The sequence below is a fragment of the Octopus sinensis genome, linkage group LG19 (assembly GCF_006345805.1).
Source record: "Octopus sinensis linkage group LG19, ASM634580v1, whole genome shotgun sequence".
In the NCBI taxonomy this organism is placed as follows: domain Eukaryota; kingdom Metazoa; phylum Mollusca; class Cephalopoda; order Octopoda; family Octopodidae; genus Octopus; species Octopus sinensis.
The window spans coordinates 41,739,453-41,745,452 of NC_043015.1; the positions used below are offsets into that span (position 1 = coordinate 41,739,453).

General features: G+C 38.7%; 1 protein-coding gene across 1 annotated transcript in view; it reads right to left on the reverse strand.

Moving 5' to 3' along the window:
* The window catches only part of LOC115222057 (probable phospholipid-transporting ATPase IF), a 148,494-nt gene that overhangs the window by 141,898 nt on the left and 596 nt on the right, over window positions 1-6,000 (reverse strand). The window lies entirely within an intron of this gene.

Consider the following 6,000-nt stretch of genomic DNA (forward strand, 5'->3'; position numbering starts at 1 on the left):
GACAAAGCATGAAGAGGCAATCAACCTCAAGGCACCAAACCAGTGGCACGTAAAAAGCACCATCCGATCGTGGCCGTTGCCAGCCTTGCCTGGGCCCCGTGCCGGTGGCACGTAAAAAGCACCATCCGTCCGTGGCCGTTTGCCAGCTCTGTCTGGCACCTGTGCAGGTGGCACGTAAAAAGCACCCACTACACTCACGGAGTGGTTGGCGTTAGGAAGGGTATCCAGCCGTAGAAACACTGCCAGATCAGACTGGGCCTGATGCAGCCTTCTGGCTTTACAGACCCCAGTTGAACCGTCCAACCCATGCTAGCATGGAAAACGGACGTTAAATGATGATGATGATGATGCTGATAACATACTGATGAGGTATATAATTATATTATCCTCATCATGACTTCCTGTCTGTTTTCCATGCTGGCATGGGTTGGATGGTTTGGCAGGAGCTGGTAATGGTGGGGTGGGGGGTGTCCATACCAGGCTCCGTTTTTCAATTCCGGCATGGTTTCTACAGCTGGATGCCCTTCCTAAATGCCAACCACTTTACAGAGCATACCAGGTGCTTTTTATGTGGCACCAGCACTGACAGAGCCAGCCACCAAGAAACTGGCAAGACGAAAAACCTTTCAAATGGGCAGAGGAGAGTGGGAAACCAAGAAAGATGTAGAGATGGGAAACCAAGAAAGATCCAGGTGTAAGGAAGGGACATTCTGGGAGGAGGTAGAAAAGAAGTTCCTTGGTTAAATAAAATTCACAACATCACTTTCGAGATTTTTCATGTTAATATATATCTATATTTGCATTAGAAAGGGCATCTAGCTGTAGAAACTTTGTCAGATCAGATTGGAGCCTGGTGCAGCCTTCTGGCTTGCCAGCCCTCAGTCAAACCGTCCAACCCATGCCAGCATAGAAAGCGGATGTTAAACAACAATGATGATGATGATGATGATGATTTCTCTTCAATATGTTAAATAAATATGTTACGTGTGGCTATGTGGTAAGAAGCTTGTTTCCAACCACATAATTCTGGGTTCAGTTTCACTGTCTGGCACCTTGGGCCAGAGGCCAACCAAAGCCTTGTGAGTGGATTTGGTAGACAGAAAACGAAAGCCTATTATATGTCATCATCATTATCATCATCGTTTAACGTCTGCCTTCCATGCAGGCATGGGTTAAATGGTTTGACAGAAACTGCCAAGGCAGAAGACTACTGTGTCTGTTTTGGCATAGTTTTTTTTTACAGCTGGATGCCCTTCCTAACACCGACCACCCAGCAGAGAGGACAGAGTGATTTTTACATGACACCTGGACAGGCAAAAGTAGTTTTGGCATGTTTTTTTTTTTACAGCTGGATGCCCTTCCAAATGCCAACCACTACACAGTGTGGATTGGATGCTTTTTACATGGTGTCAGTACCGGAAGGGTCACCAAGTGACTTGCAAGACAAGGAATTTTGTGAGAAGAGGCGGGTACTGGAGGAGGTGATCGGGTGTCAGATGATGACAGGTTAGAGTGTGACAGAGAGAGAGAGAGAGAGTGAGGCAGAAACAGGTGTCTTGCTACAAAGGGGGTACATGGCCACCTGACGAGAGAGAGAAAGAGAAAACGAGAAAAGGAGAGGGTGCATTAGCTTTTTGAAGGCATGCTGTAATTGTTGCCTTACAAGTGCTGCATAGTGATATAGAGATAGCTCGCCTCTTGAAAGATGCCCAATCTTTTGTAGTCAAAGTTCAAAAGCCCAAAACAGCTGATGGGGACCCAACATCAGCAGCTAAATGTAAAATGCATGCATAATGTCCTAATGTCATCGGAGCACATAACTCTGTACAAAATGTCTTTCTGTACAAAATCCCCAGAAAGTCAACCAGAGGCACTGCAAATGACCCCAAGGTTTCAGAAGGCACCACCAGAAAGGTTGTGCACGAGAACATCCAGTACAAGTTGTATGTGATGTGGAGGGGTCAGTTTATGTCAGATTGAGCTTAGAAAGAATTCTCTGATTATTTGATAAGCGGCTGTGTGGTAAGAAGCTTGCTTACCAACCACATGGTTCCGGGTTCAGTCCCACTGCGTGGCACCTTGGGCAAGTGTCTTCTACTATAGCCTTGGGCCGACCAAAGCCTTGTGAGTGGATTTGATAGACGGAAACTGAAAGAAGCCTATCGTATATATATATATGTATGTATGTATGTATGTATGTATGTATGTATGTATGTATGTATGTAGGTATGTATATATATATATGTATGTGTGCGTGTATGTTTGTGTGTCAGCATCACTTGACAACTGATGCTGGTGTGTTTACATCCCCGTAACTTAGAGCTTCGGCAAAAGAGACCGATAGAATAAGTACTAGCCTTACAAAGAATAAGTCCTGGGGTCGATTTGCTCGACTAAAGACGGTGCTCCAGCATGGCCGCAGTCAAATGACTGAAACAAGTAAAAGAATAAAAGAATATATGAACTCATATACATATGTATGTATATATATATTTTTTCTCTTCTTGTTTTTTTCTGTGTCCCTTTCTGTTGAAGAGCATAGGCTCAAAACGTAAAAGACTTTTTCACTTCCCGAGCTTTATACTAACACATCTGTTTGTTTTGTACACCATCTGTCTTCTTTTATTTTTTTCGCAAACTCTCCCTATATATATATATATACATACATATACATACATATGTATATGAGTTCATATATATATATATATATTGAAATATATATACATATATATTTCAAGGCGGCGAGTGGCAGAAACATTAGCATGGGCGAAATGCGTAGCTGTATTTCGTCTGTCGTTACGTTCTGAGTTCAAATTCCGCCGAGGTTGACTTTGCCTTTCATCCTTTCGGGGTCGATAAATAAAGTACCATTTACGCACTGGGATCGATGTAATCGACTTAATCCGTGTGTCTGTCCTTGTTTGTCCCCTCTATGTTTAGTCCCTTGTGGGCAGTAAAGAAATATATATATATATTATGGAGATGTACTTGCATAGCAAGTGATTTGATCTGAGATTGTGTGCTGGAACGAAAACAATTGCAGCGTGGAAGGTGTTTGTAAGCCATTTAAGAAACACACAAAAGCCGTTCGATTCACTTCAACATTTAAGTTTAATTTGTCAAAATATTTTCGTCGCTAAAAGACCGCGACCTGTTCACTGACAAAAGTCCGTGCTATATATAAATATATATATATATACATATATACACACACACAACAGGCTTCTTTTGGTTTCCACTTACCAAATCCATTCACAAGACTTTGGTTGGCCTGAGGCTATAGAAAAAGACACTCGCCCAAGGTGCCACGCAGTGGGACTGAACCCAGAACCATGCAGTTGGACAGGAAGCTCCTTATCGCACAGCAAACATCCATTCATTTATTGTCTGATCAATATGTTGCTGTTCAATGCCAGTTCGGTCTTGATCAAGAAACAGATGTTTGTGTGTGTGTGTAGAGGTTTCTTTGTGTTTTTTTCCATGGCTGACAGGCCGTTTGTTTTAAAGATGGCATTTGTGTTAAACCAAGCATGACTCCGGCTGGCTTGCCAGCGAAGGCTGGACCATTATTATTACAACTCAGACAAGACAAAGCCTGTAATACGGTCGCTAGAAGCAGCAGCCAAAAGCCTGCCTCAAATCATACCCCGACCATCTTGAAAAATAAATAAACAGATTAAAGCGAGAAGAGAGAAAAAGAGAGAGAAAGATTGGGATAATGTAGTTCTGGATGCCAATGTAAAAAGCTGTGATGGTCATGGTTGGAAAACTTCCGATTAATATGTCTGCTCAGTGAGGCTTGACCTGGAGTTAAACAATAGAAATGAATGCAATAGAAATGTATGTAAGCCTTCGTCTTGGTTTATTAACGAACAGTAGAAACTAGGTCTCCATAGAGGCGAACCAACGGCGTGTGCGCGCGTATGGTCAATCGACCAGCTAGAAATAGCAACTAAAATCTCCCTGATAATGATCACAAAGAAAAGGGTCATATTAGATAAAGAACTTCCTGATAAACAAAAATTTGGGATGATCCTGGCTGGAACGTCTCTCGATAAGCAATTCTTTATGAATAGAAAATACAAAGGAAATAACTGCTTTGTGGTGGTTTTCGATAACAGAAAGCGACTGATAACAATAAGCAAATTAAGGATTTGGGATCAGTTGATATCGATTATTATGGTTTCGAACTTTGGCACAAGTTTAACAGTTATGAAAGAAAAAAAAGGGTCAGTCAGTTACATCGAATTCAGTATTTAAATGGTACTTTATTTTAACGACCCCGGAAAAACGAAAGGTAAAGCTGATCTCGGCGGGATTCGAACTTAGAACGTACAGAACCGGTAGATTTAATTTCGATTAGGATGGTTCCAAATTTTAGCAATAATAATAATAATAATAATAATAATAATAATCGGTTGATAACATTATCTGCGATTATAATAAGCGACCTTTCAATCATGAAATACAAACACGGGCCATCGTTTAGTTTTCTAAGAAAAAAATGCTTTTATTTAATAATATATTCTTAAAGTATTAAATAATATTTCATAATATATAAATAAACAAAAGTATTATTTTTAAATATATATTTTATATACAAATTAATTGTTTTATATCTTAAATCTATCGTTTTATCCCAATGCAGCGATTCAAGATTCCTTTCTGAGAATTTACCTGTAAGTCTCACCTGTCCAAGAAGAATCTAAGACAATATTGGCACCAAAGACCATTATCTACGTTAGATATATATTTCATAAATACTATTTTAATACAGACCTACAGGTATTTCCTGTTAATATACTAACATTATTTAATATACAAAATTATGTTTCCGTTTCTGTGAAATATTTTATGATTTAATAACATTGCGTTATTTTATTATTGATATTGGTTTTACAGCTGTAATGGGAAGAATTGCCTCTGATCATGGGTATGCTTGATAGGGGTTGACCTGGGGTTAAATAAAAGTAAAAGGAAGCTTATTTCTCTTATGAGGCCAACGAGGGTGTCTTTACATGTCCGTAAGATCTGTTTAGAAATATTACTAAATAGAAACCACACCCTGTTGTTTTATACATTCACACATAGATTTAATATATAAATAACTATTTAAATGAATGGGAGAACAACACGTTGGGTGGTGGTAGTCCTAGATGTACGTGGGCTGCAGCAACCAGAGTAAAAAAAGGGTGTGACAGGATGGGATGTGCATGGTTGGAACGTCCTTGATCGTAAAGGATGGTCAGCTGGATCCGCGGCAGGGAGTGGGGTATCGGAATAACAATGACAAGAAGAAGAAAAACTTTGAAATACAACAAACTTTTTCATTCACACACACACACATATATATATATACACACACATATATACACGCGCGGAAACTGAACTATTTACACTGTAAAATCGAAGATTCGATCTCAAATTCAACAACTATCACGTACAAATTATGTGATCAGGGTGTGTATGTATGTATGTATATATATAATATATGTATATTTGTGTGTGTGTATATATATATATATATATATATATATATACGATAGCTTTGTTTTTCTTTGTAAAATGTTTCAAATTGAACGCCAAATAAAAAAAGGCGTTAGACAACGTGTAATGTGTGTATATATATAATGTGTACGTGTGTATATAAACATATATATATTATGTATATATATTATGTATATATATAAAACTATTGCATAGAATGAGTTTGCACTCATTACATAACATAGAGAGAGAGAGAGGGTGAGAGGGGTTCTGGGTGGATATATAACCACGTTGAGAAATATGTGTATATAGCCACGTATATATATATATGAATAAATATATATACAGAAATATACATATATGAGTTTGTTTTAGTTATAACTGCCTAAATCATGTAGGGACACCGCCTTCATACACACACGTGTATATATACATATACCTGCCCTTATACACATATATACACGCATATGTATTTATACATCTCTCTCTCTCTCACTAGATAGATAGATATAT